Consider the following 25,988-nt stretch of genomic DNA (forward strand, 5'->3'; position numbering starts at 1 on the left):
ATAATCTATTCCCAAATATTCATAGGAACTTTACTCATAATAAATAAAATCTTTTAAAAGTCCAGATGTTCTCTAGTGAGTGAATGATTAATAAAATTATGATATATACAATGTAACGTGGCTGGATGTTTTTCAGACACACCCCCTTAGGGGGTACACACTATAGAATATTACTTAGAAATGAAAAGAAACAAACTTGTACTAATATGAATGAATATGCTGAATGAATGAAGCTAATTTTAAATGGTTATATCCCGTAAGATCTAATTTATATGGCATTTTTGAAATGACAACACGTTAAAAATGGAAAACAGATTAGTGGCTATCAGGGTGTTATAAACATGCAGGTACCTGTGATGCTACCTGGACTGCGGTGGTGGGTACACAGACATACACAGACGATACAGAGGTAGAGGACTAAACACACACATACTCACACACAAGTACAAGTAAAACTGGATATTAGAGTAAGATCAATGGATTGTGTCAGTGTCAATACTGGTTGTGATAATGCTATAGTTTTTAAAGATACAGCCATTGGGGGAAACTGGGTAAAGGGTATATGGGATTTCTCTGTGTTATTTCTTATAACTTCAAGTGAATTTACAGTTATCTTCACATAAAAACTTTAATTTATTCTGGGTAGATACCTAGTAATGGGATTGCAGGATTAACTCACAATCACCAAGATGTGGAATCAGCCCATGTGCCCATCAACCCATGAATAGACTAACACACTGTGGTATATGCATACCACAGAATACTATTCAGCCATCATAAAGATGGAGACTTTACATCTTTTGCATTACCTTGGAGTTGAAGAACATTCTCCTTAGTAAAGTATCACAAGAACGAAAAAGCAAATATCAATGTATTTGAGACTAATATGAAACTGGTAGATGAATAACTACATACCCACACAAGAGAAAAACACAAATTCAAGAGGAAAGAGGGAGGAAGGAAAGGAGAGAGGGGAGGAGGGATGGGAATGGTAAGCTCTCACCTAATGGGCACAATTTAAGGGTAGATAGCACATCTCCTGGGTGAAGAGCTCAACTACAACTTGGACTTTATGCAAGCAATGTAACCTAATCATTTGTACCTTCATATTAATCTCAAATTTAAAAAGAAGAACCTTTAACTTAAAATTGAATGGAGAAAGATAGTAAGTTCAAAAGAAGAAGGTACTTTAATGAGCCTGCCATACTATCTAATGCTCTAATGACACAGTTGGAAGATAAGTTTAAATAAATTACAAAATAAGAAAGTAAATCTTGGTATTAGAGTTTTGAGGAGATTGCCAAGTGCTTGTTTGGAAAGAAGCATAGAGAATACTCAAAGAACTAAAATTAGACCTTTCATTTGACCCACAATCCCATTACTAAGTATCTTTGGGGGGGGAGGATAATTTCATCATAAGGACACATGTATCAGAATGTTTATCACAGCTCAATTCACAATCACCAAATGCCCATATACACATGAATGGATTAATAAACTGTGGCATATGTATATCATGGAATACTATTCGTCTATAAAAAAGATGGAGACTTAAAAAAAAAGATGGAGACTTTACATCTTGTTTATTAACCTGGGTGGAGTTAGAGGTCATTCTACTTAGTAAAGTATCACAAGAATGAAAAGCAACTATCGAATGTACTCAATACTCATATGAAGCCAGTAGATGAACAAATACACACCTATACATGAGAAAAACACAATTAAACTCAAGTGTTGGGGGGGATATAAGGACTTAAAGAGGGGGGTTGGTGTAAGGGTATATGGCTCTTCTCCTGGGCAAGAAGAAGAGAAGTTCTTGCCCAGAGCCAAGTTAGGCACTACCTACAACTACAACTTGGGCTCTACCTAATAAACGTAAATAATTCAACCTGATTGTCTATACCCTGATATTGATTTGAAATAAAAAAAAAGAAAAAACTACTACTAGGTATATATCCAGAAGACCAAAAATCACTTTACAACAAAGATACTTGCACCAGAATGTTTATTTCAGCCCAATTCATAACTGCCAAGTCATGGAGGCAGCCCAAGTGCCCTCAACCCATGAATGGATCAACAAATTGTGTTATGTATACCATGGAATATTATACAGCCTTTGAAAAAGATGGAGACTTAACCTCTTTTACGTTTACATGGATGGAACTGGAATGTGTTCTTCTTAGTAAAGAATGGAAGAAAAAGTGTTCAATGTACTCAGTACTATTATGAATCCAATATATAATCACCCACACTTTCATATGAAAGATAAAATACAACTATAGCCCAGGATGAAGGAGGGAGGAGGAGGGGGAAGGGTGGGGAGGGAACAGTTTGGATGGAAGGAGGGTCATTGGTGGGACCTCACCTGTGGTGCATATTGTAAGGATACATGTCAAATCTATTAAGAGTAGAGTATAAATGTCTTAACACAATAATTAAGTGACGTGAAAGCTATGTTAACCAGTTTGATGTAAGCATTCCAAATTATATATAAAATCAGCACGTTGTACCCCATAAATGCATTAATGTACACAGTTATGATTTAATATAAAATTTAAGAGGAAAAAAAAGAAAATGCCAACAGTTCATGTTTCTAAATATTTCACATAGAACTAATCAAGTCTGGGGCAAGAAATAGAGAGTAAGAGTGTCTCTTAAAGTCTGTTCCTAAAAATGAAAAAATATTCCAGGAAAGAAAATACATTTGTGCAAAAGATCAGGTTGAGAGCTGATGTCCTAAATATCGTCCCTTCAATCAGAGCAGGCAGGTACAAAGTTTTCATTCACTTGGTAACTTTGCAAGCCCAATCATACAAGATAACTTTGGAAACTGAAATCTATTGCTCTCACCAGCATTCCCAGGCATCAGAAAAATCTCAGAACATAACACTCAGGAAATATTCAGACATTATCAAGGATCCACACAGAGAAAGAAACAAAAAAACACTGCAATGAGTTACAAAAAGCAAACACAGAAGATGCTTGGTCAGACTGAAACAGGTGAAACCAGGTTCTGGCTAAACAGCAGGAGAGGTAAACAGGAATCTCTCCACTGTGAAATTGAGATCTTATCCTAGACCTGCTAGAAAGTGTATCTTCTGACTGTCACTAGCTGGCGGCCAGTGAATTATTTTAACAAAAGCCAGTCCCTATCTATGGTTTTTGAATTCTGAGCATAGTCTCATTATGTTTGAATGGCTGAAGTATTTGAAAATAAGAAATGTCATTAATTAAACCTTTTCTAAAGTATGAAAGTAAATTGAAGTACTGAATTATAAATAGGCAGAGGAATGGCTTAACAGACTATAATGCATCTTAGGCTCTTAAAAATCTAAGGTATTGAGTACAAGTTTCTTTTCAGCAGAAAATATCTTGTGCATTCTGTTAGACATTTGCTTCACATCAAATAATGTTCTCTGTTATTTATCTGTAACTGTTGTGACAAAGACTTATTTATCTGCCATTTATTTGAGAGGCAGCTTTTTTCCTGGCAGTCATTAGGTAAGCACTGCTGACTCACATCCAACCAGACTGCTTGTGCTCATCTGACAGTGTTCTTCAAACAGCCAGATTGCAGAATAATGAGTGCCAATCCTTTTCATTTGAATACTTAAAGACAAATCTACCAAGCAAGGAGTTGAAATACGTTTGAGACCAGGGAAGGCTTCCTGGAGGTGTGATCTGTGCAGTAACACAGGGCCCCACACTCAGACTGCCCCAACTTGGCTTAATGCTCTGCTCTATTGTCTGGGAAAGCGTCAGCAATATTTGAACAAGGGGCCCAGCATTTTCACTTTGTAATTGATCTTGTGAATTATTTATCTGGTCCTGGTTGGATGTAAAGTCAGGAGGTGAGAGTAGCTGTCTATCTTTAGAATAAATAGGAAGGGGACTCCTATGGCCTGACATCCTGATGTACCTGGAAACTCAGTTCCAGCAGATTTGGCACGGAAAGAACTTGACTTGGCTTCTGTCTCCTTCTCTTACCGCTGGGGATTCTGTGCATCAGTTCCTGGCAGGCCTTTTCACAACATACCTGAAATGTGCTGTTAACTCAAGAGATAGTTTATCTAAATAGGAAAAGCAAAACAAAACAATACTAGAGAGAGAACGTGGCAAACCAAACCTGAGTCCGGTTTCGTCCAGTTCTATAGAAAGCTATAGGAAGACATCTTCTCTTTTTCGTATGTTCCTCATTATGAAGAAGGAATTATGTTGCTGGCTCATTTTATTCCGTCACTTTTAAAACAATCGTTAAGAATCTTGAAGCTCCTGACCATTTTTCAAGTATTCTGCCAGTATTATAACGCTACCTATTCTAAAAACATCTTAAGCAAAAAAAAGAGTTAATGTATGTGATGCACTTTTAAATGTTAGGAAGAGAGACACGAAATGGTTACACATCTATAGAATATTTGTGAATACTCTTTAAAAATATCCATTACATGAGTAATGTGGGATTCTAAAATTGTTCATGGATTTTATATATGATTGAATATATTTACTGTGATATATATGAATAAATGGTTTATGAGTGTTAAAATACAAAGATAGCCTTCTCAGCTCTTACTCCAATAGTGAGCTTTTAAAAGATGTCTATTTTCGGGCGGCGCCTGTGGCTCAGTGGTAGGGCACCGGCCCCATATCCCGAGGGTGGCGGGTTCAAACCCGGCCCCAGCCAAACTACAAACAAAAAATAGCCGGTCATTGTGGAGGGTGCCTGTAGTCCCAGCTACTCGGGAGGCTGAGGCAAGAGAATCACTTAAGCCCAGGAGTTGGAGGTTGCTGTGAGCTAGGTGAGGCCACGGCACTCTACCGAGGGCCATAAAGTGAGACTCTGTCTCTACAAAAAAAAAAAAAAAGTCTATTTTCTTTAAGAGCTTTACTAATGTTTAATTTACATGTAGTAGTATTCATTCATTTTAATATCCAATTCAATGACAGTAAATTTTACAGAATTAGACAAATGCCACCAAAATTAAATTTTTGAACATTTCTATTTCAAAATATTTTTTATATAATCAGCCTCTGCTCTTACCCCAAGTCCCAGGCAACCTTATATCCACTTAATATTCATATACATTTGTCTTTTCTGGATATTCTATATAAATTAATGAGTGGTATTTTCTGTCTTTTTTTCACTCAGAATATGTTTTCAATGACTAATGAATGTATTTATTAGTCATTCATACACACAGAAACACACATATCCTTTGGTGAGCATATTAATAAAAATACTTTGCATATTTTGCATATTGATAAAAACATTTACATGTATTTTCAGTTGTTTGTCTCTTAATTTTTGAGCTTTAAGACTGCATTCAAGTTTGGCACTAATATAATGTTTCCTGGTAGATTTTTAAAAAATATCCTTTTATCAGGTTAGATTTCTCTCCATTCCTAGTTTGTTGAAAGACTTTTGACTCTGGCTTTTATTATCATGAATACATTTGGATTTGTCAAATGGTTTTTCTTTATCTATTGCGATGATCATATGACAGCTGTCCTTTAAATCTCAACTGGTTGTGATGTTTTTATATGTTGTTGGAATTGTTTGCTAATATTTTATTGGGGACTTTATGTCTATGATCTTGAGGAATATTGGCTATAGTTGTCTTTTCTTGTGATAAAGTTTTGTTATTAGAGTAATGATGGTCTCATAAAATGAGTTGGATATTATATTCTCCTTTTATAAAATTTGGAGCATGGGTATTATTTCTTCTATAAATAATTCATGTATTTTGACAGTGAAACCATCTGAGACTAAGCTTTTCATTTTGAGATATTTTTACTAATTCAATTTCTTTACTTATTAAATTCTACTAAGATTTTCTATTTCTCATTGAGTCAATTCTAGTAATTATTGATTTTCTAAAAAATTTTCCAATTAATGTAGATTAAATGTATATTATAGTCTCTTCTAATCTTGTTTATTTCTGAAAGGTTAAATACCTTTTAGTAGTGATATACCCTATTTCATTCTTGATTTTAGCATTTGGAGTCTTTTATTCTTGGAAGTCTAGCTCAGATTTGTCAATACTGTTCATGTTTTTAAAGAATAAACTTTGGGTATCATTGCTTTTGTTTCCATTCACAATTCTAAATTTCTCTATCATACCGCTCTTAAGAATGCTATGCATTTGATATGCTCTATTTTCTTTTTCATTTAGTAAAAGTAATTTTAAATATGAATTATGATGTACTCCTTGAACAATGACTTATTTAGAAATGCATTATTTAGTTACCAAAAGTACTTGTGTATCTTTAAAATTTTATTTTTATTTTGATTACTAAATAAATTACTTTATGATCAATGAATACACTTTATAGGATTCCAATTCATATAAATTTTTTGAGACTTGTCTTTGGATTAGCCTATCTCAAGGGTGGGGAACCTTTTACTTTTTCTTTTTTGGTTTTTAGACAGAGTCTCATTCTGTTGTCCCAGGCTGTCGCATCAGCCCACTGTCGGCCTAACTCAGTGACCTTAAACTCCTGGGTACAAGTAATCCTCTTGCCTCAGCCTCCCAATAGCTGGGCCTATAAAACTCCCCACCACCATGCGTGGTTAATTTTTCTACCTTTGGTAGGTCTTGAATTCCTGAGTTCAAGTGATTCTCCCTTCCCAAACTCCCAGAGTGCTAATATTGCTTGCAAAATTATAGGTCTGAGCCACCATGTCCACCAGGGAAACCTTTTCATATTGGAAGGCTGCATTCATTTAGCGGCAACCAAATAAGGTCCCTTTCAAGAAACTTCAATTAGATGCCTCTCATGCCTAAAAATTCACAGTAATAATAGTACTAAAAATAGTAGTAAAAATTGAACTGTTATGTACTTAATAATTTCAAGAAGTGGACAATATTTGTTAATTTCAAAGTTAACCAAATTTTTAATGACTTTTTTTGTGACTACTTTTTGTTGGAAAGCATTTGAATATTTGGTTGCAAAATGGAGGTCTGCAGTTTCAGTTGATCCTCCAGATGGGTATCAATCATTTCCGACCTTAAGGACATCTTGATTTGGGTTCGGTAGGAGAAAGGAGATTCTCACATTTTGCCAAAGATATGGGTATTTTACTGCATTTTCTTCCATACAACATCAATTGGATTTTTCTTAGCATCAAACAATGACTTTAAAGTGTCATATACTGAGAGCTCAATCAATTCCGTCTGTAGTTGTTTCGGTCCCTTGGTGATATTAGCTAGGTGAGGCTGAAATGCTAATTTGAGTGCAATGCCATGACTCTCAAAGTCAGGAAACTTTCATTGTATTCTCCAATTAATAGGTCTGTAACAGCTGTGTATTCTTCAAATGATTTGCATATATCATCCTGATCATCAGTGAACTTTGCTAACTGGGGAAAATATTCACCTGAAATTTCTTGTTGAAGAAGTGTTTTGAAAAGGGGTACATTTTTTGAAATGCTTAGATTTTTTTTTTTTGGACTTATTTAATCTTGCAAAGAACTATTCAAGTCATTTTGATTTGACATAGAAATGCTGCATTTCTATAGAAATATTTTATCAATAATTCACATTGTTAATTCTATTCTTCAAAAAATTTAACTATCTGTTCTTGCAAACATAAAATTTTGGTTAACAACTGCTTCTGGGATGCTCAATGAACTTTACAATGATAGGGCAAGTCCCACGCTGAATGCCTCATGGTTCAACTTTAACATGTTTCCAAACTGAGAATGTCCTGTTGTATGTGTAGGAATAGAGTTAATTATACTTACAACTTGTTGCAAAGTGTTACTTAAAGTAGTAGCTTTCCCACAGAGATTTTGCTGATGCAAGACATATACAATGAGAAGAGATTGAGAGAATTTGGATCTGTTAATATTTTCCTTTATCTGTGGAAAAAGCCTTTTGTATATACACTCACTAAATTTGCCACATTCAGTCCATCTTCACGTTTCTCTTGAAAGCTGTTGAAGATACCTATTTACTATGTTCTGTTTGCCAGAATGTCCAAAGTGAGTAACTCTTCATAGCAAAGAAAATCTGTTATGACCCAAATTAAGGCATAAAACCTGCCCTCAGTCAGCAGTATCAGTTGATTCATCCAAAGTGATTGAGTAATACGTATTTTCCTTTTGAAGTATCACACGAAGTTGTTCTGTTAAACTGAAGGCTAATTCGTGCTGTTGAACATTATTGTTCTTAAAAAGGGCAGTTGTTCGTACTTTGACATGTCATCAAGGTCTAAGCATCCTCAAGTTCAACAATGCATTCTTCCACAATTCTACATCACGGAATAGCTTCCCTTTTGCTTGAGTATGTAAGTTGCTTTATGTGTTGTTTCTGTGGCATTATTTTTAGGTCTTATTGCTACTTGAAAGAATTGTCTTCGCTTTTGCTTTTCAACTTTTAATTTCTGCAGTACAACTTTTTGCTCCTTTTCCCCTAATTTAAAATATTTGTGGTACTTATGAATGTTGTAATGCTGATGAACATTGAATTTGTTTAATGTTGATATTGCAGGATCACAGAGCAAGCAAATCATGTTATCTTTATCAATTCCCAGTCTTCATTAAATAAATTTGTTCTCTTCCTTCAGCGTTCTCCTTGACATGATGGGCTGTTAAGCAGACAGAATTAAATTAAAAAATACTGCTGAGGTGTACAACCATTTTGCATATGAATATAAATATTTGTAATGCAGAGTACAGTAGAATATATGTATGTGTTTTCGTTTTTAAAAAGAGGAATAGTGTTTCTTTTGCATAAAAACAAAGAAATATGCACAAATGCCTTTGAATAAATTACCTTGAAGAAAAAAATAATTTTTAAAAACTCTCTTTAGATTCAAACATATTTGCTTAATTCATAGCACAAAGTTGGTCTTGCGGTCATTTGAACTGGTCAGAAATTGATGGAAATGTTCAAGATATTTAGAGAAATAGCTTAAAATGCCCATATCCATTCACATCATTGATTCATAGTAAATTCTCCCAAATAAACTTTCAAAAAAAATTTCTCCTCAATACAATCTGATAACCAGTAACACAGTTAAATACCAATAACACAAATAAAGTAAAATTGGTTTTTAATGCTCCAGAATTTCTTTTTGTAAGATTTTAAATTTTAAATTATTCATGCCTTCTTTCTTCCATTTACTCAATCAGTATATTTTTTTAAACTTGTGAATATGTGTAAATTTGTAAATATGTAGGGAATCGTGAAAAACATAAGATTCTTGTGCTTGTGGAATCTATATTGTGAAGCAGACATTAAGTGTTCACACAATTATACTTACAAAGTCTTAAATATATTATACTGGAAAAGTACAAGGTGTTATGAAGCTTTTTGAAGAGATTTAATTTATTATGAGACATCAAGGAAGTCTATTTTAAGCAAAAAGGCATGTGCATTGAGAGCTGACAGCAGAATAGTAATTCAATATGAAAAGGAGGTTTGAGCAGAATATTTCAAGCAGATGGAGGAAAGTAAAAGTGCAAAGACCTTGATTTGTGAGGAAGTGGAAAGCAGTTCCAGGGTATAAGCAAAAAATGAATTGGGGAGAGGGAGTGACAGGTCATGAGGACAGAATGAGAATAAGCGTAGCTTTGCGGGCCATGCTAAAGACCTTGATCTTTTGATGAGCTCTTCATTTTCAAATGATCACTCTTTGTGTCCTATGGACATTGCATTAAAGGGAGGCAGGGATCAAAGAGGAAAGCCATTAGCTGACTATTAGATAGAACTAATAGTCTCTTGGCTAAGCCAGAGACAAAGGTAGGTAAAACTTATGGGGCAGGGATAATTAACATGAATTAAAGAAACAAGTTTTTAAAAATATTTATTTTTAATTTACTTTTAAAAAGCTTTAACAAGTACTTTTTAAATAATTACTATGGGTACATAATAGTTGTATATATTTGTAGGGTACATGTGATGTTTTGATACAGGCATATGCGTTGCATTGTAAATGAATCAAATCAGGACAATTGGGGAATCCATAAACTCAGGACTTTATCATTTCTTTGTGTTAGGAACATTCAAATTCCATTCTTTTAGTTATTTTCCTTTTGTATACCTAAAGTATACCTAAAGTATACCCTAATTTACTGGTGATTATAGTTGCTTTTTTGTGCAATCAAATATTTTTCATTCTTCTAATGATCTAACTATATTTTTGGACCCATTAACCATCTCCACTTTATCCCCCTCTTCCTTCTATCCTTTTCAATCTCTGTTGATCATCCTTCTACTCTATATATTTATGATATCAATTGTTTTACTATTTGGCTTTCATGTAGGAGAACATGTGAGATTTGTCTTTCTGTGCTTGGCTTATTTCCCCCAACACAATAATCTTCTCCAATTCCATCGATGTTGTTTCAAATGACAGGATTTCATTCTTTTAAGGGTTATATAATGTTCCATTGTGTTTATTTACCACATTTTAAAAAATCCATTCATTTGTGATAGCTAGTTAGGTTGATTCTAAATCTTGACCATTATGAATAGTTCTGCAATAAACATGAGAGAGCAGATACCTTTCCAATGTACTGATTTCCCTTCTATTAGAAACACGTATATACCCAGCAGTAGGACTTCTGGGTCATATGTTATTTCTATTTTTAATGTTTTTAGAAAACTCTATACCATTTTCTGTAGCAGTTGCACTAATTTACACTCTCATCAACAACTAATGAGGGTTTTCTCTTCTCCACATGCTTACCAGATTTGTTATTGCCTGTGCTTTGGATAAAAGCCATTTTAACTGGTTTGAGATGATGCCTCATTGTAGTTTTGATCTGCATTTCTATGATAATTAATGATGTTCTAATGATGTTGAGCATTTTTTTTATATACCTGTTGGCCATTTGTATGTCTTCTTTTGAGAAATGTCTATTCTATTATTTGATTTTTTCCTATCGAGTTGTTGGAGGTCCTTAAATACTCCATTTATTAATACTTTGCCAGATGAATAGTTTCTAAATGTTTTCTCCCATTCTATGGGTTGTCTCTAAAATAAATTTTATATGCAATAACTACAAATAAAATAAAATATCTAGAAATAAACTTAACCGAAGATCAAAGATCTTCATAATGAAAACATTGGTGAAAGAAATTGAAGAGAACACAAAACACTGGACAGATATTCTGTGCTCGGGGATTTGAAGAATCAGCATTGTTAAAATGTCCATACTACTCAAAGCTATCTACAGATTCGATGTAATCCCCATAAAAATGCCAAGGACATTCTTCACAGTACTAGAAAAATATAATCTTAAAATTTATATGGAACCACTAAAGATCCAGGATTTTGTATATGTACCACAATTTCTTTATTCATTTAAGCCAAAGCCATCCTGAGCAAAAAGAACAAAACTGTTCAAATCACATCACCTGGCTTCCCATTATAGTACAGAGATACAGTACGCAAAAATAACATGGTACTAGTACCAAAAAAAGAGACATAAACCAAGGGCACAGAATAGAGAACCTAGGGGAAAGAATCCATAAATTTTTAGTGACCTTATTTCAACAAAGGTATCAAAAAACTACAGTGGGGGTAAGGATGGTCTCTTCAAGAAATTGTGCTAGGAAAACTGGATTTACTTCTCCAGAAGAATAAAAGTAGACCCTTATCTCTCACGGTATACAAAAGCCAAATCAAAATGGATTAAACACTTAAATTTACGACCTGAAACTATAAAACTACTAGAAGAAACCTTCAGGAAAATACTTCAGGAGATTGGTCTGGGCAAGGATTTAAGTAATACCCTAAAAGTATAGGCAAACAAAGCACAATTGTACAAATAGGATTACATTTTAGCTAAAAATCTGCACAACAATAAAGAAATATTTAGAAGGTAATATTAATAACTAATTAAAAAGATTGACTATTAAGTTGAAAACTAGGAGGGATCAGAAATCAATGCTAGATTTTTGGCTTGTACAATTATACAAATTATTAATTGATTCATTATAATATGTAATGCTGAATAAGGAGCAGGTCTGAGTCAAAAATAATGGATTTAATGCAGACTTGCTGTTTTTAGGAGCCTTTAAGATATCTTAGCTAGACGTGTTGGGAAAGAAGTTAGATATAAGAATGTAGATGCAAAGAAAAGAGATATAAATTTGAAAATAATATTTGCATACATATTGCATTTGAAGAAAATATTATGGATTAGAGCACAATGAAAAGATTATATAAAAGATTCTGAATCAGAAGAGAAGGAGATTTTGAGAGGTATTTGAGGAACTTTAAATGTCATGCATAGGGTAAAAAAGTGGTAAAGATGACTGAGGAAAGGTGACAAGTATTCTAAACTATTTTATTCTATTTAAATTAGACATGCTTAACAGTGTAGAATGAATTGGTGAGGTTTTGAATACTCTTCTTTTGGACAATCTGAATATGGTCCAATGTCCCAACCCAGAAGCATAGTAACTTTATGCTTTCTCCACTGGCAGGTGGATTATCCAGCCTCTCCTGTGGTATTACATAGATCTTTGGGAAGGTCACTCCACGTGCAAAAATAAAGATTGCTTTGGCCTAAATTTCAAGCTATGCCTTCAATCTCCCTAGTTCAGAACTGAGTCACTTTCTGTAATCATGCAAAACTCATGGGAGCTAACTTCATTTTAGCCGACAACTATTTATTTACAACTTAGGTTAAATGCATCTAAGAAGTACTGGGCAGTGCCTGTGGCTCAGTGGGTAGGGCGCCGGTCCCATATGCCAGAGGTGGTGGGTTCAAACCCAGCCCCGGCCAAAAAAAGCCACAAAAAAAAAAAAAAAGTACTTTTATGAGATTAAGTTATTATCAATGAGAGAAGGTAATGAAAATGATGGCATATGGTAGAAGGTAAGGAAGGCAAGTAAAGGAAGCACTTTGCTTAATGATATATTTCATATTGTGTCTTATTTTTAGGAATAGAGCTGATAATCTTTTAGGAAGAGATAATAATAATATATCACCAATGATTCATAGGTAGATATAACTAAAAAATTATTTAACATCATTTAGTACAGGACATCTTTCTACAGCTCACCCACAATAAGCCTAGGCTTATATATTTGTTGTGACAGAGTTGATTACATAACAAGGTGCTATATATCATTGTGCAGTTATTTTAATTTCTAGAATGTTCTTTATTATAGAAGGCCCAAATTAAATCTCTTTTCCATTTATACATTATCCATCATGGACGCTGCTGGGCTTGTACTGAATGAATGAAACCCCTTGTTTATGTCAGAATTCATTATCAGAGTACACTGAATAGAGATCTTGATTTTTCCTGTGATTTTCTTTCTTTCAAGACGAATATCAGCTACATCTTCAGTTCTTTATATGATGTTGATTCCAGAAACATAATCATTCTATTTGATGACTTTCCCTAGAATGTCAAATTCTCCCTTAAAGTGAAATGCTCAGAATCTTAACTAAATAGATTATGTGGCTAGGACAAGATGATATCTATTATCCTTATGGTAATACCTTCCTTAAAACAAGTAAGGAGTTTACTATTGATGGTGAGCATCTTTTTCTCACACAAAATTCCTAGATCTTTTTCTTTATGAGTATCCCACCTCAATCCTCAGGGTAGGTATATTTTTAAGTGGAGTTTATATGCAAATATACGTATTCATGTATATATAGCCCTTTTCTTTAATATGTCATTGTCACTATTCTGAAGCTTTCTCTTCACTTTTAGGGTATTCATAAATTTGATAATCATTCCTACTTATTTTCATCTAAGTAATATCAATAAATCTAAGAAAGTTTAATTATAACTTTTAGACACAATTATTAGTCATCTTATTTTGTTCTTGTATATGTCTTGGCTTTAAAAGTTTTTGTAGACCATAATGTTATCTTCTACATTTAAATAAATAAATTTAATAAATTATAATGCAAAACATTCTGTTTCTAGGTATTTTGCAGTAGCTTTTTTGAGGCAAGGGATCGGAATCTTAGCTGCTCCTATGAAGCTTAAGTATCAATACTCATGTACCTCATTTTCTTAAGTATATCTCTATTAACAACATAAAGTCTTTGACAGAAGTGATTCACAAATAGACTTTTATTCCATTTCTGAGTAAATGTCCTCATTCAATCTTTCTGTGTTATTAAAACTCAAGATTATTAGAAGAAAATGATATCTAAATCAAGGTCATTTTTGCAAAGTCTACTTCATATCATATGACTTTAGTCCAAGAAAAAAAGATAAATACTATTTGTTATGCTTTTTAGTACAACCTTCTAGAGCTCACCTTAATTCTTTTTTTTGTCTCCTAGCCCTTTTAAGGTTGACATTTGCTTATGCAACTGTCCCCTCAGAGATTTTTGTAAATATTGTCGAAGACACTTTTTCAGATTGAGAAAAATGCCTTGGGTGTCTGCCTAGCCTAGTCTCATTAATATGCATCTGCATTGCCCTCCTGTGACAGACAGCAGAGAAAATACAGAGACAGGAGAATGTGGAATTAAATTATGTGAATTTTCCTCTACTGACAAGGTGATGAATGAAGTAACCACACTGGTGTCTGTATATCTATTTTTATTCCTCATTCCAGGAATTTCCCCAATAGGTAAGGCAAACAACTAGAAAATTCAGAAATTTATTTACATTGAGGTCAGTTGACAGCTTTTTACAGAGTGGGTATGAAATTTACCCTTGTTTTCTGACATGAGAATATGCAATTTTAGAGAAGAAAAGTACAAGTTCACAAGTACTTGAATGCTAATTTTTGTTTAACATTGAAACCTGTCTCTAAATGAATTATCTAGATGACCTCACAATGAAATGAAAAGCTTTATTGATTGGAAACTATTGTGCTTAAATTTGACTTTTCCTTGTCCTGTGCATTTTCTCTGTCTTGGTTTTACCAATAGTTTCTTCCTTAAATAAAACTAATGTGGATCTATTGCTGTTACTGTAATTTACTAATTTTTAAGAATGTTGGTTCTTATTAAATAGAGGTACTGATTTTGTAAAGAAAATTAGAAGAGGGTTTTATGGCTGAATTTGACAGGAAAAGTAGTATTGGAAAGAAGATTCTTTATCTATTGGATTACACAGGACATCCTCAAAGATCCCTCTTAAATAATACTTCGTCACCCAAAGCAAATACTCTAGATCCATACGTGAGGAAAGATAGAAATCAAAGAGGGCTGATTCAGAACACAAATATTAGAAGGTCATTGTGTACTATCTTCCCACAGTAACCAGGCCTATTCTTTGTACTTATATATCATCTGTCTATCCATCCATCCATCCATCCAAATTCTTTCTCTTTCTCTCTCTCTTTCTCTTACTTTCTCTTATCTGCATATTGGAATCAGTTATTCAAAAGAAGCCAATGGACAATGTATAAAATAGATCAGAGCAAAACTGCTTTCCTTTCAAGATAGAGGCTCAGGATTTTCTATGTTCTGCTTTTAACTCGAGGCTGTGTTTTTCTGGCATCTTTTCTTCTGAGACAGACCGTGGAGAAGAACTTGGAAGTTGTCACTCTATCTAATAAGTGAAAAGTAGCAGACTGAAAAATCAAACCTTGGATCCATCAGAGTGGGGAGGATGCTGGGAAACTGCTGACCCCAAAACTGGAGAGACTGACAGGCACATACAGGAAGTCCTGGTTTACTGCAGCAGAGACTCATGAGTGGAAACCACCGTTGAGACCAAGGCCAGGGGAGGAAAACATGAACTGTAGCTACCGGGTGGAAGAACTGCAGACAAGTCTCAGCAATAAAAAGCCCAACAGAGCCTAGTGATAGAAGAGCCCCTACGTGTGTGTGAGTTTTACCTCCAGGAGCTTTACCATATTCTCACAGTAAATATCAGAAAAAAATCTCCATACTCCAGAATGGGGAAGGAAAAAGGAACCATTTTGAAATACGCCAAAGTCTTCTGTTCTTCTGAACAAGGCCTCCCCTCAGAGAAATTACTTAATTAGAGCCTAACCTACCAAAAAGAAGAAAAATATCCAACTCAGGCCAGCTCCAATATTTTGTGCAGGAGAAAAGAAATAACCAACTCCAGCCCATTGTATCCATCGTGTCCCACATAAAGGGGAAGAAAAAAACCTGAGAAACACTTGTGAACTTCACAGTCCAGAAGACTTACAAGAAGAGTGAGATCTACTTGCACAATGTAGAATGCTTTCACCCTACACACACCTCACCACATTAATGTAGGCCTATTATAGCAATTTCTTTTACCTGGTACATCATGTTCAGCTATTTAAAAAAAAACACAAGACATACTAAAAAATAAAAAAGACAATTTGAAAGGAAAAAGCAAGCATCAGAAGCAAACTCGGCAAAGATGTTGGAATTATTTTTTGTACTCTAGCTGGAGTAAGAAAGTGAGAACTTGTTTCAAAAAAAAAAAAAAAATCCTCATGGAAGCCAGAGAAAAAGGATATTTATTACTTATAGAGGAAACAAATTACGAATTATGTTTAATTTTTTTCTCCAAAATTATTCAAGCAATAAGAGAGTAGAGTGAAATGCTTAAAATTGTTAGAGAAAAATAACATATCAACCTAGAATTCTCTATCCCACAAAATTATTCTTCAAAAGTGAAGGTGAAATAGGCATTCTATGATTAACAAAAATTGAAGGAATTTGTTGCCAGTAAACCTACCTTGCAAGAAATGTTAAAAGAAGATTTTTAGAGTGAAGAAAAATAATATAGTTTAGAAAATCAAATTTATACAAAGATAAAAAAAGTGAAGGAATGATAAGTTAAGGTAAAATAAAAACTTTTAAAAAAATTTCTGAACTGATCTAGTAGATTGCAATTTGGTCAAAATAATAATAGCAACATGTTGGTTTTGTATGCTTATGTATATAACAGGTATGTATGTTTGTGCATGCTTATATTTAAGTGAAATAAATGGCAGCAATGGCACAAGAGATGGGGAGAAGGAATTTGGATTACTTTGTTTTTATAGGGTACTCCTACTACTTTTGAAATGACATGGTGTTATTTGAATGAACTTGGATTAGTTGTCAATGTGTACTGCAAACTCTAGGCCAATCGCTAAAAAAAGTGAAAGAAAGATACAACTGATATGCTGAGAAAAGAGAGGGAATGGAATTACATAAAATTTCAGTTAAAACCACAAAAGGCAGAAAAAGAGTGTAAAATATAGAAATGAAGAGGAATAAAGAACAAGGCCAACACAAAGAAAACAGTAGCAAATATGGTATGTATGAATCCAACTGCGTCAATAATCAATCTGAATATCAACAATCTAAATAAACCAATTAAAAGACTGAGACTGAACCTAAATGCCCATCAACTGAGGAATGGATTAGTAAGCTGTGGTATATATACACCATGGAATACTATTCAGCCATTAAAAAGATGGAGATTTTACATCTTTTGTATTAACCTGGATTGAGTTGGAACACAGTCTTAGAAAAGTATCACAGAAATGAAAAGCAAAAATCCATTGTACTCAATACTAATATGAAGCTAGTAGACGATCTAATACACAACCACATAAGAGAAAAACTCAAATAAGAGTGGGGGAGAGGGGAGGAGATGGGACATAGTGGGTTATGGAGTATGGCACACCTTTGGGAGTGGGATACAATTATAAGAGGGACTTTATTTATTTACTTATTTTTTATAAGAGGGACTTTAAAATGCAAACAGTGGAACCTAATTCTTTGTACCCTCAATGAACCCTAAACAATAAAAATAATAAATAAAATTAAAAAACACATCACATCCTTCTTAGTAAAGCATCATGAGAATGGAGAAGAAAGAATCCAATGTACTCTAATATGAAGGCAGCAGATGAACTACTACAAGGGGGGGGAGGTGGTTTAGGGGAATGATCAAATAGGGAGAGGGGAGGAGGGAGGAGGATGGGGAGGTTACAGTGTATGCCTCACTTCTTGGGGGTGGAACACAATTATAAGAGAGACTTTATCTAAAAAATGCAATCAGTGTGACCTAATTCTTTGTAGCCTCAGTGAATCCCAAACAATAAACAAAAAGAAAAAATAATTTTAAAAGATTGAGATTGTTAGAATGGATTAAAAAACAGGACGCAACTATATATTGTTTATAAGATTTTCACTGTAAATATAGAGACATAAAAAAATCTTAATAAAGAAGCAAAAATAAATTCTAGAGATCATAAATACCATGGATGAAGACAAATACACCATGCTAACACTAATCAAAAGAAAGCAGGGGTAGGGCTACTAATTTGTGACAGAGTGAACTTTAAAGCAAGGGGTGTTATTGAGGGAAAGAAAGGTATTACTTAATGGTAAAGGGGTCAATTCTGTAAGAAGACATAGCAATCTTCACAGTATGAGTGCCTAAGAACGGCATAAACTACAGGAGCCAAAAATTGAACTGCAAGGAGAAATCAACAAATCTACTGTCATAGTTGGAGACTTCAACATCTTTCTACCAGAAATGGACAAATCTAGCAGACAGAAAGTCACGGGGGATATAGTTGAACTCAACAGTACCAGCAATCAATTGGTTATAATACACATGTATAGACTATTTCATCAAGCAACAGGAATATACAGATTATTCTCAAGCTTACAAGACACAACATGTTCTGGGCCATAAAATACATCTTCACATATAAAAAAGTAGAAATCATACAGTGCTTACCCTCAGAACACAATGGAATTAAACGAGAAATTTATAGCAAAAGGATAGCTGGTAAGTCCCCCAAATACATGGAGATTAAACAACACACTCGTAAATAACCCATGAGTTAAAAAAGAAATCTCAAGATCTATTAGGCAACATAGTTTTGACTAACTTAAAACAAAAATAATGAAAATCTACCTTATTAAAGTTTATGAGATATGGCAAATTTAGTGTGTAGAAAGAAATTTATAGTTATTGGGTGCATATATTAGAAGAAGATTAAAAATCAATCATCTAAACTTCTACCATGAGAAACAAGAAAAAATGAGAAAATTAAATACAAAATAAGAAGGAAATAAATCATAAGAATTAGAACCAAGCTCAGTGAAATTGTAAACAGAAAATCAACAGAGAAAATGAACAAAAATCAAAGAAGCTGATCACGTTCTATTATCTGTTATTTTTTAATTTTTAATTGAGGTGAAATCAACATAACATAAAATTAGCCACTTTACAGTATGCAATTCAGTGGTATTTAGCACATTCGCAATGTTATGTGACAGCCACTTCTATAAATTTACAAGTCATTTCTATTCTTCTTCTGTCCTGTAAAAATCCCTGTGCCATTAAGCAATAGCTCATCATTTCTAATCCCCTGGCAATGCATCTGCTGTCTCTAAAGTTTTACTTATTCTGAATATTTCATATAAATGGAATCATACAATCTGCTTTCTTTTGTGTCTAACCTCTGTCATTTAGCTCAATATTATTGAGGTTCGTCCATGTTGTAGCATGTATCAGTAATTCATTTATTACCAAATAGCATTCCATTGTATGGATAAGCCATGTTTTGTTTATTTATTGATCAATTAATGGGCATCAGGATGTTTCCACCTTTTGTCTGTTTTAGTCCATTAATGCTGCTATTATAAAGTACCATAAACTGGAGAGCATGTAAACAACAGAAATTTACTTCTCACAGTTCTGGAGGGTTGATAAATCAAGATCTGTTCTCCAGGTAGTTCAGTGTCTGGTGGAGGTTAGATTTTAGGATATGAATTTTGGGGGCAGGGGTCACAAATATGTTATCCAAAGACGTGACTATGAGTAGTGCTACTATGAATATTCATTTCATTTGTATACCAGTTTCCAATTATTCAGGGTATATATATAAGAGTGGAATTGCTGGACCCTATGGTAATTTTATGCTTAACATTTTGGAGAAAGGGCAAACTGCTTTTTACATAAACTGGGCCGTGCAAGATCAATGTATGGCACATTAATAAATCAATTTATAAGGCTTAGAAATTCTCCATATTCTCACCACTGCTCCTAATGTTCCATTTATTTTTCCTTAAAACCACTCTAGTGAGTGTGAAGTGATACCACTCTGTGGATTTTATCAGCATTTTTCTAGTTAGTAATGATATTGAGCATCTTTTCATCTTTTATTCGCTATTTATATATCTTCTTTGGGAAAATGCCTATTCAAATTTATTTCTTATTTTATAATTGGATTTTTTATCTTTTATTATTGATTTATAAATATTCTTTTTATATTCTGGATACTAAACAAATCAGCCATACAATTTTCTAATATTTTCTTCCATTTTTAGGTTGTTTTCTTACATCCTTGATAATGTCTGTTGATAAACAAAAGTTTTTAATTTTGATGAACTCTGATGTTTCTGTTTTTTCTTTCTTTGATTATGTTTTTGGTATCATATCGAATTATCTATGCCAAATCCAAGATCATTGTGATATACTCCAATGTTTCTTTTCTTACGAGATTTATGAGTTTAACTCTGATATTTTAGGTCTTTGATCCACTTTGAGTAAATCTTCTGTATGTTTTAATGTATAGTTCCAATTTCGTTCTTTAGAGTATGGACATTTAGTTTTCTGAGCACCAGGTGTTAAAGAGAATTTCCTTTAAATAGTCTTGGCACATTAATAAATCAATTTGCACTGGGCGAAGTGGCTCACACCTGTAATACTAGCACTCTGGGAGGCTGAGAAAGGTGGATTGCCTGAGCTTACAGATTCAAGAGCAGCCTAACCCAGAGCGAGACCCCATCTTTAAAACTAGCCAGGCATGGTGGTGGGCACCTGTAGTCCCAGCTACTTGGGAGGCTGAGGCAAGAGAATCACTCAAGCTTAAGAATTTGAACTGCAGTGAGCTATGACACCACAGCATTCTACCAAGGGTGACAAAGTGAGTTTCCGTTTCAAACAAACAAACAAAAAATATCAATTTGCCATGAATAAATGAGTTTATTTCTTAAGTCTAATTTTTATTACATAGGTCTCTACATGTATCTTTATGCCAGTCCCATACTGTTGTGATTATTGTAGCTCTATAGTAAGTTTTTAAATCAAGAGATTTAGCCCTTTACATTTGTTCTTTTAAAATATTTTTTGGCTGGGTGGCGCCTGTGGCTCAAGGAGTAGGGCACCGGTCCCATATGCTGGAGGTGGTGGGTTCAAACCCAGCCCTGGCCAAAAAAACCAAAAAAAGAAAAAAAAAATATTTTTTGGCTATGTGAGCCCCCTTTGAATTCCACATGGATTTGAGTATTGGCTTTTCTTTTGGATAGGAACTGTACTGAGGCTCTAGATTATCTTATGTAATATTACCATCTGAACAATATTTATTATTCCAATTCATGAAAATAGAATACCTATTTATTTAAGTCTTCTTTAATTACTTTCAACAATGTTCTATGTTTTTCAATGTACAAATACTTCATCTCGCAAGTTTTGTTGATTCGTAGGTATTTTATTATTTTGGATGTTACAAAAAATTAAATTGTTTTCTTAGTTTCTTTTGTTCATTGCTGATGCATAGAGGTTATTTGAATAAAAGAATGGTAATGAGAGAAGAAGCAATTCCAGTAGAGGCTCAGGCAGAAACTTAGTTGTAGGTTCATCATTTTTAACTCTTATTTTTACATTGGAGTCAATTTGGAAGTTTGGGAAATACTTTTCTTTTACCATACCCCTAGACAATATTCATTATAACCTTTGGGATGGTTCTTGAGAATCTAGTAGTTTTGCAGTCTCTCAGATGATTTTATATTTTATAGCACTACTCTTCTTCATATCTGATTTTCTACTTCTCCTGTAGGAGCGAAATTACTGGACCTATGGTAATTTAATGCTTAATATTTTGGAGAAAGGCTTAATTTTTTTAAATAGGTAAATGTTGTGTTTATTTACTTACTATTTAAATTTAAAAAATCTTTTAGACATTACACACATGCACGCACACACAGAGGTGACCATAAAGTTCACGTGCAATTTTTTAAATTTCACACTATTTTAAATTACACACTATTTTAAATTACACACAAACTTTATGGCCACCCTGTATATTATTTTTAAGAGAGCATTTTGAGAAGCCTTGACACCCCCTAGTTCTGCCCCAGTAACTGTACTCAGACCCTGAGACTTCATTTGCCCCCCCCACCCCCACCACCAAGCCACAGTTGGCCCTAGTCAAGCTGAGCAGCTCAGGTGCCCACACACATACCTCTATTAACACCATTCCTGTGACCCTTTTTGCCCAAAAGCACTTTCAGTCCCTTCTGGGGTCTGTCCACTCCCAAATTTCATTCAAAGTTAAGATCAAGTTTCCCTCCTCCAAGGCCTTCTTACCCTGTGGGAGCCCAAGTCCTTCCTTTCTCTCAGTTTCCCCCACTCAGTGCCCCATGCCTCCCTCAAAGCCCAAAGCAGCCTGTGCCCAACTCTGCTCATATTCAGGGTCCATTGCCAACAGACTTATACAGTCTCTTCTCCCAATTCCTGTCAGTATGTCTTCACTGCTCCAGTAATTACTCCATGAAGAAGCACCTGAAAGGCTTCATTCTTAACACATGTACTACCTTCCACCTTCAGGAGAGCAGTATATGTGCACTGCATAGAAAGCCCAGGTGAACAGATCTTTTTCCTGGTGACTGTGTTGTAAGGGAACTTCACTTTCTGCTCGATAGACAGGCCCTGAATTTTAAAGGATTACATCTAATGATACCTGCTGCCACAAGAGATAAAATACGTTGTCTGGTAAGTGGAGAAAATTGTTGCCTTGAGCTTAAGTAAATCAGAAAATCTTTCTCCGATAGTCCATACCTATGGTAGATCTGCATTTAATGAATATTTTCACTGAAGATATAGGGACAATTTGTAGTTCACTAATTAAGAAGGTCAAGGAGAAATTAACATATTTATTTCATATGTGCAACAGAGAATCTCAGAAAAATCAGTCCTGATGTTCATAGAAAACAGGCATTTCAGTGATTTATTTGTTATAAATAGTATAACTAGACACAAGTTGTTTATGTCTAACTAGAGTTAAGATCTTTTACTCATAACATTAAAGGTTGGATTTAGGATTCTCTATTTCCTAAAGGATATAAAAATCTATGACTTTATGTTCAATAAAGAATGTGTTTATCTACTACTTTACTGAAATCTAGAGAATAAAATTTCTAGTATATCTTCCAGTATGTAGAATAAGGCTGAAACTAGTTTTAATTAGAGTTAATGAGCTTACATATATTGTCTAAGAATTATTTCCTAATAACAAATGTAATACTGTGTGCCAGTCTTTAAAAATATATAAAGTCACTTTATGGAAGTAGATGTGATTATTATCCCATTTTATAGACATGCAAACTAAAGGGAAGTCAGTTCTGGTAATATTCTCATGTTCTCATAATTCACAAAGAGCAAGAGCGGTCTTTGATCTCAAACAATACAGTTCAGAGCCTGTGGCCTTGAGCACAGCACTGTTTCACGTCTTATTTATGATAGAAACAGAAGAAGCACTAACATGGAAAATGATGCCTCCAGATTTGTTCTTATTACATAAAGCTGCAGTGACTATTCAGGGTCTTTACTGATTCCATATGAAGCATAGGACTATTTTTTCTAGATCTTCAAAAATGACATGAGTATTTTAATGTGAATTGCATTGAAGCTGTAAATCACTTTGGGTAGTATAGACATTTTTACAATGTTGATTCTGCTGATCCTGGAGTACGATATGTTTTTTCATCTGTTTACATCCTCTGTGATTTTTTTCCCCCTTGCTATTTCTAACTCTCCTACAGAGGTTTTTCACCTCCTTAGTTAAATGTATTCCTAGATATTTCATTTTCTTTGAAAATGCTACTGTGAAGGGTATTGTTCAATCTATATTACAAGGCTATAGTCATCAAAACAGCATGGTATGTGCGTGAAAACAGACATATACTTATGTATCACAACAGAGAACCCAGATATGAAACCATCTTCATATTCCCATTTTATCTTTGACAAAGCAGACAAAAATATACACTAGGGAATAAACCTCCGTATTCAATAAATGGTTCTGGGGAAACTGGATAGCCACATTTAAAAGATTTAAAAGGGACCTGCACTTCTTACCACTTACAAAATTAATTCATGATGGATAATATACTTAAACCTAAGACATGAAACTATAAGAATCCTAGAAGAAAATGTTGGAAAATATCTTAGAGACATTTGCCAAGGCAAATAATTTATGAAGAAGATGCCCCAAACAATCAGAGCAATAGCAAAAATAAACAAATAGGACCTGATCGAATTAAAGTTTCTATATTTCTTCACAGCCAAGGACATAATCAACAGAGCAAATAGACAACCTACAGAATGGAAGAAAATATTTGTATACTATACATCCGACAAAGGGCTGATAACCATAATCTACAAAGAACTTAAGAAAATCAGCAAAAAATATCAAACAACCTCACTAAAAAGTGGGCAAAATACATGAACACCTTTTTCCCATCTTGCAAGATGGTGGGTGAAAAAGTCGAGAAGCTGGTAACTCAAGAGAAGAAACCTGTTAATAAAGAGAAGAAGCCTAAGGCCAAGAAGAGGAAGCCCCACTGCAGCAGAAATAGGAATGCTATTCCTACTTCTCAGAGGAATAGGCAGATATTTAGGATCTTCTGTGTATTCCACAAAGGCAATGTATAATGGGAAATACACAGTGGCTAAATCCAAGATGGAAAAGAAAAGAAGGTAAAAGTCCTTGCCATTGTTACAAAACCACTTGGTGGGGACAAGAATGGTGGTACTGGGGTGGTTAACTTTGCAAAATGGCTAGATACTATACTACCAAAGATGTGCCTTGAAATGGTTTTTTATAGCAAAAAACCATTCAGTCAGCATGTAATAAAACTGCGAGCCAGCATCACACCCAGGACCATTCTCATTATCCTTTCTGGGTACCACAGAGGCAAGAAGGTGGTTCTCCTAAAGCAACTAGGCAGTGGCTTTGTGCTTGTGATCGGACCTCTGTCCCTCACTTGAGGGAGGACAAACCAGAAATCTGTCATTGCCACCACCACAAAAATTGACATCAGTAATGATGAAATCCAGAAGCATCTTATGGATGCTTATTTCAAGAAGAAGCAGCAGCTGTGGAAGCCTAGACAGCAGGAAAATGAGATCTTCACCACAGAAAAAGAGAAATACGAGATAACAGAACAGCGCAAGGTGGATCAAAAAGCTGTGGACTTGCAAATTTTACTAAAAATCAAGGCTATTCCTCAGCTCCAAGGCTACCTGTGATCAGTGTTTGCCCTGACAAATGGAGTTTACCCTCATACATTGCTGTTTTAAACTTCTTTAAAAAAGCCTAATTAAATGGTTGATAGATTTGGGGGAGGGGGAGACATGAACAGAAGCTTTCCAAATGAAGATAGTTTAGTGGCCTATAGACACATGAAAAGATGCTCCACATCTCTAATCATGAGGGAAATGCAAATCAAAAATACAATGAGACGTCACCTGATTCCAGTGAGAATAGTTTTTATAAAAAAGTTCCAAAACAACGAGTGCTGGCATGGATGTGGAGAGAAAGGAACATGCATGCACTGTGGGTAGGACTGCAGGCTAATACACACTTCATGGAAAGTAGTGCGGAGATATATCAAAGAACTAAACGTACACCTACCCATTTGATCCAGTAATTCCACTACTAGGTATTTACCTAAAGGGAAAAAAAAGACATTTTATCAAAAAGACCCTTGCACGTGAATGTTTATAGTAGCACAATTTACAATCAAAAAGATGTGGAAACACTCAAGTGCTCATCAATACATACTGGATTAATAAAAAGCAGTATCTCTATATCATGGACTACTTCTCAGTCATAAAATTAGTGACCTAGTATCTTTTGTAACAACCTGGATGAATTTGGAGATCATTTTCTTAAATGAAGTAGCATAAGAATGTAAGAACAACACCATTAAGTACTCAATATTATTAATAAATTGGAACTAGTTGATCATCACTTATTTGCACAAATGGATGCAAAACTTATTAGAATTCAAGTAGGTAGGAGAGAGGAGG

General features: G+C 34.3%; 1 pseudogene; it reads left to right on the top strand.

Moving 5' to 3' along the window:
* Nucleotides 1–24,425: 24,425 nt before the first annotated feature.
* LOC128594653 (60S ribosomal protein L6-like) lies at nt 24,426–25,256 on the top strand (annotated as a pseudogene).
* The last annotated feature ends 732 nt before the right edge of the window (nt 25,257–25,988 follow it).

This window comes from Nycticebus coucang, chromosome 9 (assembly GCF_027406575.1).
Source record: "Nycticebus coucang isolate mNycCou1 chromosome 9, mNycCou1.pri, whole genome shotgun sequence".
Classification (NCBI taxonomy): domain Eukaryota; kingdom Metazoa; phylum Chordata; class Mammalia; order Primates; family Lorisidae; genus Nycticebus; species Nycticebus coucang.